This window comes from Notamacropus eugenii, chromosome 2 (assembly GCF_028372415.1).
Source record: "Notamacropus eugenii isolate mMacEug1 chromosome 2, mMacEug1.pri_v2, whole genome shotgun sequence".
NCBI classification, from domain to species: domain Eukaryota; kingdom Metazoa; phylum Chordata; class Mammalia; order Diprotodontia; family Macropodidae; genus Notamacropus; species Notamacropus eugenii.
The window spans coordinates 148,901,270-148,916,565 of record NC_092873.1 but is presented as its reverse complement, the minus strand read 5'-3'; the positions used below and the strand labels follow the sequence as shown (position 1 = coordinate 148,916,565).

Genomic DNA, 15,296 nt, shown 5'->3' with positions numbered 1-15,296 from the left:
AGACAACAGTGAGTATTAGAAGGTAATTTATCTAGTCAACTAACAAATAATTATTTATTAAGTGGCTACTTTGTGCCAGGCATTGGGAATATAAAGATGAAACTGAGAGAGTACCTCAACTAACTTTCAGCCTATTGGGGGGAAATGGCATGTATGCAAGCAAATTAAACATGTTGTGTATAAAGAAATTTTCAGGATGAGAGTACTTGGTCAGGGGGCAAGGATATTCAAGATAAGCTTCCTTTAGGAGATAATATTTGACTTGAGTTTTGGAGAAAGCCAGAAATTCTCCATTGGAGAGATAGAGTGCAAAGGCATTCTGGTCACAGAAGATAACCTGTGCAGGATTACTGAGTTAGGATAATGGTATGTGATATATTAAAAATGGCAAATAGGTCACTTTGGATGGAATATAAAGTAGGCAAGGAGAGTTATGTGCAATAATCCTAGAAAGGTTGGCTACAGCTAGTTTGTGAAGGACTTTAAAAGCAAAACAAAGGAATGTGTAGTTAATCATAGAAACATCAGGGATACAATGGAGTTTTTTGAGCAGGGGAATTATATGGTCAGACCTATGGTTTAGGCATATCAATTAGGTAGCTGTTTTAAAGATGGGTTAGAGAGAGGAAAGAGTCTGGAGGTAAAAATACCTATCAATATAAAGATAATTCCAATAGTTAAAGCGAGAGGTAGGCATGAAGGCCTGAACTAAATGGGGGACAATGCATGTGGAAAGAAGAGGAGAGATGTAAGGTAGAATTGAAAAATACTTGAAAAAATATTGGATGTGAGTAGTGGGGGAGATGCAAAAGTCAATGATGATTCTGAAGTTGTGAAACTGAATGATGAGAATGATGGTACCCTCAAAAGAATATTAGGTTGCTTAGTCTTTTTTTCAGTCATGTCCAACTCTCAGTGTTCCCATGTGGGGTTTTCTTGGCAGAGAAACTGAAGTGGTTTGCCATTTCCTCCTCCGGGTTATTTTACAGATGAGGAAAGTGAGGCAAATAGGGTGAAGTGACTTGCCCAGGGTCACATAGCTACTAAGTGTCTGAGGGCACATTTGAACTCATGAAAATGAGTCTTTCCTATTCTGAACCCAATGCTTCATCCACTGAACCACCTAGAATGTTTTTCTGTTGTGGTTTTAATAATTATTTCTTTCTGGGTCATATCATATTTGAAATATCTATGGGGTATCCATTTAGAGAAGTACATTAAGTGATTGTAATACTGGACTGGTGTTCAGGAGAGGCGAGACCTAAATATATAGATATAAGAGCTGTCTGTGTGGTTGTAATAGCTGAACCAAGAGAGTTAATATGATAACTGAGTCTATAAAAGAGAATTCAAGGCAGAGCCCTGGATTTCCATTTGGTTTTAAAATTATTTTAATAAAATTTCCTTCTATAAAATGTCTGTCTTCTACTCAGTTTCCATGAGTGTAATTTCTGAGGTTTCCTCAGGTAGAGGTATCTGAAACAAGAAAAATGAGAAAAAATCACCAACGTGTACCTCTACTTGCACGTGATGAATGTTTCTGACACAAAGTCTGTATATCCAGACAGAAAAGAGAAAGAACAAGAGCGACTTGTACAATTATAGACTGGGAAATAAATGAACAATACGTGTCCTTCTTTGTGTGAACTATATTCATAAAAGTTAAGAACAAAGTAAGGTCCCATAAATTTTTATGAGGCTCTAGTGGAAGCATTTTCCAATCTCTTTGTATTTGTCTGTGGATTAATCTCATGGATTCAAGGCATCCTCATACAAGAAATGTTTGAATAAAAATCCTGAGTGTGAACTTGTCTAATGTGTCCGCATAGGATGTTTTAAAGTTTAGAGACTGGCTTAGTATAATTGCAATAAGATAGAAATGGGTCCATGAGCAAACTTAATGACACCTTTATTTAGTTGTTGTTTATTTTGTTCTGGTATTTTTGCTGTTTGCTAACTTTGCATTTCCTGAGTCAAACTTCTAATCTTCTTCAAATTTGTAATAAGTTATGCCTGCGCTGATGATGTCCATCTGTGTGGAAGAGTGATCTCACATTTGTTGTCCTTATTGGTCAATTCCTTCTCACTGTTTATGACCCTGTGAAACAAAGCACACCGATACTTTCCAGGGAGTTTTCTTGACAATGATGCTGAAGTGGTTTGTCATTTTCTTCTACAGTAGATGAGAACTAATAGAGATTAAGTGACTTGCCCAAAGTCACACAGCTAGTAAATATCTAAGGACAGATTTGAACTCATGTCTTCTTGATTCCAGACCAAACACTCTATCCAGTGAGCCACAAAGCTACGTAACCTCCATGTCTCTACCTAACTTTTAGATTAGAAAGTTTCACAGAAATCAGCCAAGGATATGAAAGCAAACAAAATAAATTGTCTAAGTCAACCATGCAGTAATCTATACAACACGCGCACACACACACACACACGCACACACACACACACACACACACACACACACACACACACACACATCTTCTTTTCTATCATTTTTTCCCCTAATTCACCAATAAAATAGAAACCTGTTGGTGTTCAAGGAGAAGTAGCACTTTCATGTGAGGGTTTGCTAAGTCCTTTTCAAGGATGTTTATCCATGTTTTGTGTCCTTTCACTCAACCCTCACCTGTCACTCTAAGAAGCTGTAAGTATGCACAGGGGTGACACCCTGGTAAAACTGTTTCAACAGACAGACTAAACCTGGTCAATGGTAATTGGCATGTATATATTCCTAGAGAAGGATCACAACAATTAAGTTATGTTTAAGCCCTCTTAGCGTGCTAGTGTTAACAACATTGTAAGACAATACCTTCTAGTAGCTACTTTATTTCTCAGAATCCTTTCAGGATCAGGGGAAGGGGACTTTCATTTACACAAAAATAAAATTCACAAAATTATGACATATTTAGATATTAACCATAATCCTTTACTTATGAATAAGCTAAAAATGTCACAAATACTAATATAATTCAAAAATAAACAAAATTGCATCAGAGTTTTCACACAATTCTGTAGTCATGCAAAACACTTCCATAACAGTCATGTTGTGAAAAACTAACTGTATTTCCCTCTGTCTTTTCCTGCCCTCCATTTATTCTATTCTCTCCTTTGACCTGTCCTTCTACCAAAGTGTTTGCTTCTGATACCCCCTCTTCCAATCTACCATCCCTTCTATTATCCTTCCACTCTTATTCCCTTTTCCTTTACTTTCCTGTAGGGTAAGATAAATTCCCATACCCAACTGAATATGTATGTTATTCCCTCCTGAAGCCAAATCTGATGAAAGGAAGGCTCAAGTATTCCCTCTCACCTTCCCCTTCTTCCCCTCCCCTAAAAGCTCTTTCTTGCCTCTTAATGTGAAAAGATTGAATACATGCTACCTTTCCCTTTCTCTACACTTCAACTTTAATAAGTCTCTTATGGTTTCTCTTTCCTGTTTACCTTTACATGCTTCTCTTGATTCTTGTATTTAAAAGTCAAACTTTCTATTCAGCTCTGGACTTTTTAACAAGAATGCTTGGAAGTCCTCTATTTCATTGAATGATACTCAGTTTTGATGGGTAGATGATTCTTGGTTTTAATCCTATCTCCTTTGACTTCTGGAATATCATATTTGAAGCCCCTAATCCCTTAGTATAGAAGCTGCTAAGTCCTATGTTATCATGATTGTATTGCCATAATACTTGAATTGTTTCTTTCTGGCTGCTTGTAATATTTTCTCCTTGACCTGGGAACTCTGGAATTTGGCAACAATATTCCTAAGAGTTTTTCTTTTGGAATCTCTTTCAGAAGGTAATTGTTGGGTTCTTTCCATTTCTATTTTACCCTCTGGTTCTAGAATATCAGGGCAATTTTCTTTGATAATTTCTCGAAGAATGATGTCTAGGCTCTTTTGTTCATTATGTCTTTCAGGTAGTCCAAATATATATATTTTTTAAATTATCTCTACTGGATTCATTTTCCAGGTCATTTGCTTTGCCAATGAGATACTTCACATTGTCTTCTATTTTTTTTTCATTTTTTTGTTTAATAATTTCTTGATTTCCCATGAAGTCATTAGCTTCCATTTTCTCAATTTTAATTTGTAAGGAATTATTTTCTTCAGTGAGCTTTTGGACCTCTTTTTCCATTTGACCCATTCTACTTTTTAAGGCACTCTTCTCCACATTAGCTTTTTGGACCTCTTTTGCCATTTAAGTTAGTTTAATTTTAAACATTTTATTTTCTTCAGCATTGTGGGCAGTTTTTTTAGCAAGTTGTTGATTTCTTTTTCATTATTTTCTTGCATCATTCTCATTTCTCTTCCCACTTTTTCCTCCACTTTTCTTTTTCAAAATCCTTTTATATATCTTTCATGGCCTGAGACCAATTCATAGTTTTCTTGGAGGCTTTGAATGTTGGAGCTCTGACTTTGTTGTTTTCTTCTGGTTGTATACTTTGACCTTCCTTGTCCCCAAGGATGTAAAAAAAATACCTTTTCACTGAGAAAATAAGAATTTATAGTCTGTTTCTCCATCTCCCCCATTTGCTAATTATTCTAGCCAATTACTTGATTTTTTAGCTCTTTATTAAGAGGAAGACTCCATAAACAGTCTCCACTTCAACAAAGGCTGCTGCCATCCTGGGTCTGGGGCCAGATCTGGGGCTGGGACTGGGACTGGGGCTGGTCACAGACCATACTCTTCTCTCAGCCAGGTGAGAGACTTTTCCCACTGATCTTTGGCATTTGTGGGTTTGGAATTCTGGAAAAAACAGCAGCAGCCAGCAATTCAGTTTCCTAAGGTGTACTACAACCCTGTCCACACTGGTTCAATCAATGCTGAACTATATTCTGCTCTCAGCCCAATGTGATAGAACCTTCCTGTCAACCTTCCAGATTGTCCTGGGCTGGAAATTTTTTCTGTCTGTTATTTTGTGACTTCTGCTGCTCTAGAATTTGTTTGGAGTTATTTTTACAGGTTTTTTGAGGGATTGGGAATGTGAGCTCTAGCAGATCCCACTTCTATTCAGCCATCAAAACTCTGTCCCCATCATTAATCTGGTTTTACTATTCGGTCTTTGGTTTCCTAATTTGTAGAATAGCTGGTTTGTCCCAAGTGACCCCTAAGGTTCCTTTTTATTATTATATGTTATATTTCTATAGATTTTGTTTATAAAATGTTAGCCAGAAGAAACAATAAAATAGCTTCTTTCAACATTTCTTTTAAAAATTGCTGATACTTCTTAGATCAATCTTCTATGACTACATACAAAACTCAGGAGAGGAAGGACTTATCTTTGATGTCTAAAAACATGGAAATCAGATATCTTTGCAAATTTGTTTTTGTCAAGTAAAAAATTAACAAGCTGTGGTGTATGTCTCAGATGTTCTGTATAAGTCAAACATGTAACCTGTCAGAACTTCAGCCCCCCACACTCACATGTGTCCTACTAGACAAGGAAAGAATACATACAGAAAAACAATAAAGTCTTTTGTGACTGTTCTAATCAGTAATTCCAGAATGGAATGATCAGTTTTATATGTTTTATTTAATGAGAGAAAAACTGTTTGTTTTTTTTTGTAAAAGGGAATGCCTGATGATACACTCTTGGCATTCATTACCATAGACTTGTAACATGTCTGAGAAAGAACAATGACAAAATATAGATATCTTTGTGTGAGAGATTGCACCTAGAAGATTTTTGCCCATTGCTTATGGCCATGAGCAAACTTCTAATTAGTTCTCCAGACCATTGCACTAGAAAAGGAAGTAGTGTCAGGTCCAGAGAAGGAGGATCCAGAGTCAAGAGAAATTAAAATACTGCCAGTTGGAGGAATACAGTCAAATAAGATATTTAGATTTTTTACCATGAAGAACTTAAAAGAGACAATGTGGTACAGATGAAAAAACTTTGGATATAAAGAAAAAATACTTAGTTTAGAGATTGTTACTCACTGTTTCTTATTTGCTGTGTCATTTTGAGTGTCACTTCACCACATTAATTCTTCCTTTTCTCATCTAAAAGAAATAGAGAACAAAATTCCTGCTCTCCTTGTCTCACAATGTAAATGATGAAAATCAAATATGGAAAGTCACTGGAACCTGAAAGGTATTGGTGCTCAGCTCAACTGCCAACTTTTCCTTGAACTCTTCTCAGAATAATACCCCTAAAAACCTTATAATAAATTTGAGGAGACTTATTTTAGAGAGACTCATCTAGTTATCAGCCTCTGTTGTCCATTTCCCGCGATATAGCAATAAATGCTTTCTAAACAGGTGGTCAGGTTATAAATCTGTTAAGACTCTAAAGTAAAAAAAATGATACTGCATATAAAATATATATGTCCCAGCAAATTTTATTGAATGATACAGATTGTAATGGTAGACTTAAAATGAAAATTAACTTAGGACAAAGCCGTTAAAGCTTTATTTTCTCTCCACATTGCTTTTAAGAAAAGGTATTTTTTCCAGGCTTTTAAATCAAATCTCATTCTGTCTATCTATGTAACGAAAACCTAGTTCATGAGACAATTAACGGACATAATAACATATATATTTGTATATATGTGTGTATACCTATGCATACACACATACATACATACATATATAATGCATATGCACATTCATAATAGCATATGACTTCCTTTATAGAAAAAGTCTTACTTCTGAAGTGTGTTACTTGAGTTTTCCAACTTTTCAGGAATTCCTAGGGCAATGACTAGTGAGGAGAGATGGCATTTTCTACTGCTTTCATTCCCAAATCTACACTTCACAATCTTTGAATATTATAATTGTCTGAAATGTTAGAAGGAAAAAGAAGGTGAGGGGAAGAATTTAATTCATCCTGTGGCTTTGAAATATAGTTGGTGAGAAAGTCTCACTATATATTCCCATAGAACCAAGGCAGAGGATGAAGAAAAGGGCACATTCCATAACTAAGATATGAGAGGATATGAAATAGCAAAAAAAGAAGATGCCATTTTACTGATAGATGGCCTGAATTTATAACTTTCATATTAATTCTTTCAAGCCAGTTTCTAAACTCTAGATGCAGTAAAGAGGTCAAATATTTCTTTCAGTCTTTTTACTCAGTGTTCTGTATCTATGAGATGAACCATCTGACAAACTTTGGAGGAGAGGAACCAGGAAAATTTTCAATTACATATTCCCAGGTAAAAGTAATCACTCAATTCCATTCACTTTTACTGCTATTAAGTGGTGTTTGATAAGGAAATTTTTCATATTACTGAATGTGGACTTCTCTTATATACTTATCACATTCTCCATATATCATACTTATCACTGTATATGTATCTTCCTCCAAATCCCAATGAGATTATAAGGTCATCAATAATAAGATTATTGTGCATATAGATTTGTATTCTTAGCACCTATATCACAGCCTTCTACATAGGTAATAATCAGTATCTATTGAATTTAATTTGGATCATGATACACCACCACCCATAAATGATTTTGGTGGTGGGTCTGTATATAATCCATTTACCCACTTTATATAATTTTTATTCAAGTATACTTTATGTATAAGATTGTCTTACATTTGATATCAGTGTCTAATTTCTCTGAGGCAAGATATCATCTTCCTCTTCTTTAACAATTACCCTAAAACAAAATGGAATTTTGAAACATGGAATTTTTATTTGACTCTGAAAAGAAATATTTATGATTTGAAACTAGATCAGTTATTATGTTTGTGGTGCTTTTACTCTGTGTGTGCATTTTATGGGTGCCTCTTATGAAATGTAGGGGCACTGGTGTTGTATAAGAAGTCTATATTGTCTGATGCAGTACCGTCTTCAAACTCTAAGAAACACAACATATCACTGGATTGCTTATTCAGTGAGGAAATAGTCACCATTTGAGTTATCTCCTAGATGGCATTATAGTGAAATTCAAAGCCAATCATCTCATCTTGGTCTTTTATTCACATGTGTAAGTACATGAAACCTACAGACCATGTAGTTCCCAATGGTTAAGCATGTTATTATCTATGCTTATCAGTTCTGACTTCAACCTAGCTAATTGTAGTGGGGCAACCTTACAGAATATGCGCAGAGTTCTTCCTACTTTCAGCTGATCACATGTATGTCTCGTCAGTTGAGTACCTCCTACATTATGAGCTCTTGGCTGTTTCAGTCTATCTGTGATTCAATAGTGAAGGGTTTGTGCTTTTAGATGACAAAACAATCCACTTATTTTTTGCCCACTAAATGAGAAGAGCAAGTCAATATTTATAAAAAGAGTAGTTTCACCTCTTGTGATCCATTCCTTAGAATTTCTACGGATCATCACGTAATTTGAGGATTTCCTATGAAAAGTAGAGAAAAGGGTGACTCACTCTGTTCTTGACCCTCTTCCATGAGGAAACCATGAACAAATGGACTCTATAATTCATCCATGCCCTATTTCAGTTTCATCTTTGGATGCTTATGATTCAATCTCTTGGCAGATTGAAACAGACATTATATTACTATTTGCTTAAGTCTGACCAATGAATATGGTATTTTTATCATTTCTTTTGTCTGTAGGAAACAAAGTCCCATACCTGATGCATATTGTATAATGAATACCTCTTATGAGAAGACACAAGCACAAATTTAAGCCTTAAGCAATACTTTCCCCTCAGGGATCTGAGGATTAGAGGAATGTAATGAGTCAAAGGGTGTGAAAAAAGGGAGTTTAAACCTTCTCATTAGAGGTCAAGCTCCTCCAGGACAAAAAACAGTTTGTAGAGGTATCTCCTAATGGAAAATAGTGTTCCAATAGTTCCAGTCACATGGGCCTAGCTTTTGCAAAGAACTGATATAAAGAATTTAAGGAAGATGAAAAATTACTAAAATAAATAACATTAAAATATGAAACCCAGTACCTAAAGCTGTTTCTAGCTTTTACTCTCTCAAGTCAGTTGAAATTCTCTGGATTGAGGAGGTTACTCACATTCACAGGACATTGGTAATCAAAAGACAGAGACATAATGGTTAAAATACAAGGAAATAGGTGTCAGCATTCTGACATAGAAGAGCTCAGCCTCTGATCATATTCCCAGACCTCATTTTACTAGTCTTCCACATTTTTCTTTCCAGGATATTAGAGGAATAGTCCTAAAATTAAATCCCCTACCACTCACAGAATGTGGGAAAGGTGAAAGGGAGACCTGGCATGAATAGAGTCTCAGTTCTGGGTTAGAACTGAAAGCAAGGGAAAATAGCAAATGCACATAAAATTACAGTAGCCCACCTTTCTTCTCATTAGCCCAGCAAGAGCAAATATCTGCCAGCCTCTCTTGCTAAAGTGCAGTAAGCTGTAACAGCGTGAGATCTTGGAAGTAATTTGTATCACTTCTATTACACTGGTTTTAGACAATTTCTACTTCTGGCAGGTAGGAACACTTTTCTTGGCTACTCTTGTAGTAACATTCCTGCTGAGGTGACTGCAAGTACTTTTCAAGAGCAAAGAAAGGAAAAGGAGAAAACAAGGAACTTGCGTTCTGATGAGAACAACATGAGATAAATTATATACACAAGACATGTAGAAGTAGAAATATAAGTAGAAAGTCAACTCAGAAAGATGGCACTAAGCATGGAGGGTAATGGAAGGCTGGAAATGCTTCTTAAACAAGGTGGAATTTGAGCTACATTTTGAAGGTAGTCAAGGATGTCAAGAGATAGAAGTGAAAGAAGGAAAGATTTCCAGGCATAGGGGCTGGGAAGCAAAAAGGAACAGTAAGGAAAAGCGTTGTGTTTAAAGAACAGCAAGAAGACAGATATTGCTGGATCACATAGAGATGAAGGATTTGTAAAAAGACCAGAAATACTGAAAGTGACCAGGTTACAAAAAGCTTTAAGAGTCAAACAGAAGATTTTATAACTGATCCTGGAGGTGATAAGAAATCAACTGAGCTAACATTGTTATATTTTGTATAAAGTTGTCCCAAATATTAATGACAATTCTTAAAAATAAAGTCAATTAATAATATATTAGAAGCAACCCCCTACTTTTACAAAGTGAATCCCCCTTTTTTATCCTCACAATTAGTCAAAAATCTAGAAAGCAATTCAACACTCCTTACTGTTGCTCCTCTCTACTTACTCATAGCATCCTTCCTCTCATATTCCAAATAGTACTTAGCACTCTGCCTGTGAAATGGTAAGTGTTTAATAAATATTTTTCAATTTATTAATTCATCCCATAGACCTGCTCTAATTTCTCTATTCTACTGTAGACATGACTTAGTTCTCTGACCATCTTTGATCTCTATTTGGCATTGCTTAGTACTGTTACCCACAATTTTTCTTAATTTCCCTCTCGTCTATATTTATGGAATAGATGTCTCAGCTTACTCCAGTCCTTGTACCACTTTCCCCTATGCTTCTGACAGCCTGGGTTCATTACCCCAAGTCACCCCTCCCTACTTTATCCTGAATTCAAATATGTCTAAAGATACCTTAGCCTTTGCAACTCAATCTGTGTCAACCCAACAACAATGTAAAGCCCCTAGATCCTGATTCCAATGAATTAATTTCTCATCCTTTCCCTGTCCAAGTGTCATCTAATTCATTCTACTTTAGTGCCTGCCACCTCTTCCACACAGTCAACTGCTACCCCTGAAATATATGAGATGAAGGTCATAGATCTAGTACTAGAAATGACCTCAGAGGTCCCTACAGATGAGGAACATCAGGGAGAGGGAAGTTAAGTGATTTGCTCAGAGATAGTAAATATTGTAGGTGGGATTTGAACCCAAATCATTGGACTACAGAACCAATGTTCTTTCCAAGTTACCAAAATACTCCACTTTAAAACATCTCCCTTCCCCAAAGACACTACTTGATCTAAATGTTTTAGCTAAAAATGCTGCTTTCATAGAGACAAATTGCATCATTAAGCTGATCTCAATTATAGCATATAGTGGAGATTTTCAAGTAGATTGGGGTTATTCATCAACTAAATGACAGCTTTCCTGCCCTTGAGATCATTATAGCCCAACTGCTGGCTGACATACTATAGACTCCCTATAGAATGTGAGTTCCTTGATAGGGACAGTTTTTCCTTCTGTCTTTGTTACCCTAAATACAGGGCTTTGCAGATCACAGGTGCTTAATAAATGCTGATTGGATTGGATTAAATTCGATTAGCCATTAGCCCAGAAATTGGAAGTCTCTACAGTTCATTATTCTCAGAAAAAGACATTTATGAATTCTCACTGTCATTTTCTAGTTTGTTTCATGTGAATTTTATTTAATACATGTGAGGGGGCAATGGAAATTTATTGAGGAACATGGAAGGTGACTGGATTGTAAAAATATGGAAGGCAGATGAAATGTGTTCCCTGTAAATGTTTGTTTTCATGGCTTCATAACTCCTCACTCTCCCACCCATAAAACTCACAAAGGCAGGGCTTTTCATTACTCTTCTCAAATTGCACAAAATCAAGGATCTTCAGTTTTACATACATGCTGCTAAGTTGTGTTGGCAACCATATCTCTACAGGGTCCAGAGATCTAACTGAGGACTTTTACATGAGTCAGGATTTTCAAATGTACTAAAAAATAAGATTAAACATCACAGTCAAGCAGAAATTCATGATGCTATAGCTGTAAATAAATTGGGCCTCCAAGTCCTTAAACTCTGTCTGGTGGTTATTACTCTATGTATTTATGTGACAATTCCTGGCATGTCCTTAGAGCTCCATAAGGCATCAAACATGACACTGGCCTTCAATCTGAGCATTTTTTTTTAAAATAATGCGTAAAAACAAACAAAGGCTGGGAGTTTTCAATACAATGGATCATAACATCACCATAAAGTAAATTTTTCCAGGGAAATACACTCAGAAACCCTATGAACCAATTTTAAATAAGTTATTGTTTTACAAAAATAGAACAGTGAAGTTGTGTTGTCATAACTTGGTTGTCATAAGTGGCATCACATTGTTAGTTTTAGCTTTATTAAAAAAACAAACAAACAAAAAACCAATCTGGTTTATACTAGTTAGGAAATGAATAAAGATGCAACATTAGGCTTCCATTCATACTATTCACTTCACCACCAGGTCAACTTATTCTCTCTTCTGTTCTGCCCCCCACCAGCTGCCTTGTCCAGTCTGATGATTCCACTTCCCTAGATAGCTGAGTCTCTCCTCACTATTTTTTGAGGGAAGCTAAGCCATGGTACTCACTTTACTCTCAGCTCAACTCACTCACTATTGTGTTCCACTTCCCTACCTTTGGTACCCTTCTCCTCCCTCCCCTTCCAGGTCTAGCTTCCTTTGGGGTTTTGTCCTACTTCTAAAGAATGAAAACTCTTGAGAATAGGGACTCTTTAATACATATATATGTGTGTGTATACACAGACACACACATAAATATATACCCACACACAAAGTAGAAGTTCTAGTAAGTTACAACAGTCTAAAATTCTACACTGCAATTGTAACAGCCAACCATGGGACACTGCACAGCACAGTGGAAAGAATACTAGTTCTGAAGTCAGAGAATGTGAGTATTGATCTCACCACCATGCTTACTACCTGGGTGACTTCATACAATTTATTTCATCTCTGTGGTCTTAATTACCTCATATGGAAAGTGAAGAGTTTGAACTAGGAAGTCTCTGTTCCTTTCCAGCTTTAGATTCATAATCCTATAACATCTGTCTGATATACAAACACCTGAACTAACCAATTTCCAAGTTTCTGGGATTGATTTTAGACTAGAATTTACTTGATGCAGTCTCAGATTGAATTGGAAGTTGTTTTTCTTTGATTGACCTGATCTAGTCCCCTAATTCTCTGGCAGTCGCCAGGCCTAGAGGTAATAGGAGAGACTCATCAGGGCAGATGTAATTTCAAGTGTCTAATTTTGTTAAAAGCTAAGACAGATGTAAAGTGGTCTCTAGGTTTCATCATAATGTCAAGATTGAATATTATGTTAGAAGGGGAACATATGGTCCTGGCTATTTTTCTCTCTAACTTACCTGGATAAATTTGATTTGAGGTCAGCTGGTTCTTTCTGTGTTCATGTCCACAGACACAATTTCCCACAAGAAAATCTGTTAAGTAGAAGATGTATTAAAATGCATGATTTTAAAGACCACCTGGAGGGAAGGGAGAATATGCTTCTCTCCTCCAGCAAAATTGTACTGAAGGAAGCAGCTTTCTTGAATATCAAAAGCTTTCAGGTCAGCAGGGATGGGCAATATGTCAGAACAATGGGGAGCTTTCTTCTTTTTGTCATCAATGCAACGCTGTGGAGAGTCTGGGCAGAAATTTATCAAACTTGCATATCATCCAGAGAACTAAAAGCAAACTGATCAAAGTCAAAGGTAAGTCAAAAAGAAGTTAGAGCTCTGGTTAAAAAAAAAAAAGAAAAGGGTGGAGACCAATATGTGATTCTCAAAGGTAAAGTTACAATCTCAGTATGTTACGTTGTTCTATTGAATTACTACAAATTCACAGATATACTTGAGTGAGACTTAGCAATATATAGATAGCTAAGATATATAGATAGGCATAAAAACATATCAATATAAACCCATTGTATGTGTGTACATTTGTGTCTATACGTATCAATATGCATCTATTATGCAAATATTATTTTGAATGTGTCTCTATCTACATATCTTTGGCTTTCAAAGAAATTTGATACTTGATGCTAGAACTACTGTAATAAGTCTCTCCTTTGGCCTCCAGACCCAGCAACTGAACTAGGTTAGTTCAACCATAAAAGGGCAACATCTTACTCAGAGGGAGGCCTAAAGGATCCCTAAGTTGAAAATACTCTAAAGACCTGGAGAACAGAGTTGAAATTCCTGGAGGACAGGGACTGTTTTCATTTTTGCCTTTGTACATACAATGACTCACATGGTACCTGGTAGCAGAAGTCTCTTAATAAACACACATTAAATTGATTTTAATTGCCTAACCTTGACCAGGTCTGAGAGTGGTAGGTCCCAGGTATACTGTTGGCCTTAAGCCAAATCTCCTACTATGTATGACTTGCTCCTAGAAAAAACTTGTGTATATACATGTGAATATAATATAACACATATATGTGTGTATATTTTTCCTTTAAATTGTCACAAATAAGTGAGATTAAAAAAGTTAGGGATGCTCACTCTCACCCCCCAACTCAAGCAATCAATCAACAAACAACCAACATTTATTACTCTCTTGTTCCAGGGACCATGAAAGTCACTGGGGATAGAAAGACAAAAATGAAAAAACTTATTTGCTCCAAGAGCTTACATGCTACTGGAAGAGATAATATGTATATTAGAAGGCCTTACTCTGTCCCTCTCTTTTATTTCCTAGCATGTAATATTACTATATTAGACTGAGCTACTATATTGACCCACTGAAAGGCAGATGGGCATAAAAATCTACTTTAAATATTCAATGACATCTCTGAACCAATGTCCCCCTGACACTGCTAAGCACATGTATTTATTAACATGTTTTATAGACTCAGTTGATTTAATTGCTATGTTTCAAAGTCTACCACAATCAGTCAGATGCATTTGAGTCCCCATACTTATAGTCTGTTTCACTTTCCAGGAGGTGCCACAAGGTGCCACACTGATCAACCATATTGCTGATCCTATCTACTAACTTCCCACGTGGTCCAGTTCCAGTCTGTTGCTACTGTGAAAATATAGAATTCGTTGAGCAGGTAAAACCCAGAAATGTTAATGTTAAAATCATATATTTACCTGATAGTATCTCCTTTTCAACTTATCTGGACAGTTGCAATTTTAGGTCAGTAGGTTGTTCCTGTGTTCTTTTAAACAAGCACAATTAGCATAAGAGAGAAAATTTTATATGGAGAGTAAATTCTTGTTTAAAGAAAGCACATAGCAAAAAGCACAAAACATGGGGAGAAGGGCATGGGTTGGTAGGGTAATAGGGATCAAAGATTCATAGTCCAGATTTGTTCTTGATATGCTTACGAAGAGCGACATCCTGGTATGATGGATAGATGGCCTTCAAATCAAGTGATAGAGTCCCTCTAAGGACATTTACTAGCTGTGTAACTTTGGAAGTTATTTAACCTGTTATGACTCTAGGCAACTTTCTAAGATTCTAAGCTGTCAAAACAGTGCTTACCTCTTTGGTAAAGGTACTTATCTCAACTGGGAGTTCCTTATACCAATGAAGTCACACATCTAATCCCTACCTCTATCTTCAACATAAGAAAAATATATTGAGAAGTTTTAAAACAAAAGCTTTATAGATATTTCCTTAACAAAAATTAATCAAATGCATTCATTTCTAAAATAAAA

General features: G+C 36.0%; 1 long non-coding RNA gene across 2 annotated transcripts in view; it reads right to left on the bottom strand.

The window, feature by feature from the left end:
* Positions 1-1,382: 1,382 nt before the first annotated feature.
* Positions 1,383-15,296, bottom strand: part of LOC140523713 (uncharacterized) — a 34,378-nt gene continuing 20,464 nt past the window's right edge. The window contains exons 2-5 of one of the 2 annotated variants that reach the window (XR_011973449.1): positions 14,727-14,794; positions 12,993-13,067; positions 5,952-6,014; positions 1,383-1,476 (exon numbers count right to left, since the gene is read on the bottom strand). This is a non-coding gene — a long non-coding RNA (uncharacterized lncRNA). The remainder of the gene's footprint in view (positions 1,477-5,951; positions 6,015-12,992; positions 13,068-14,726; positions 14,795-15,296) is intronic. The other variant, XR_011973450.1, reaches the window with a different exon arrangement.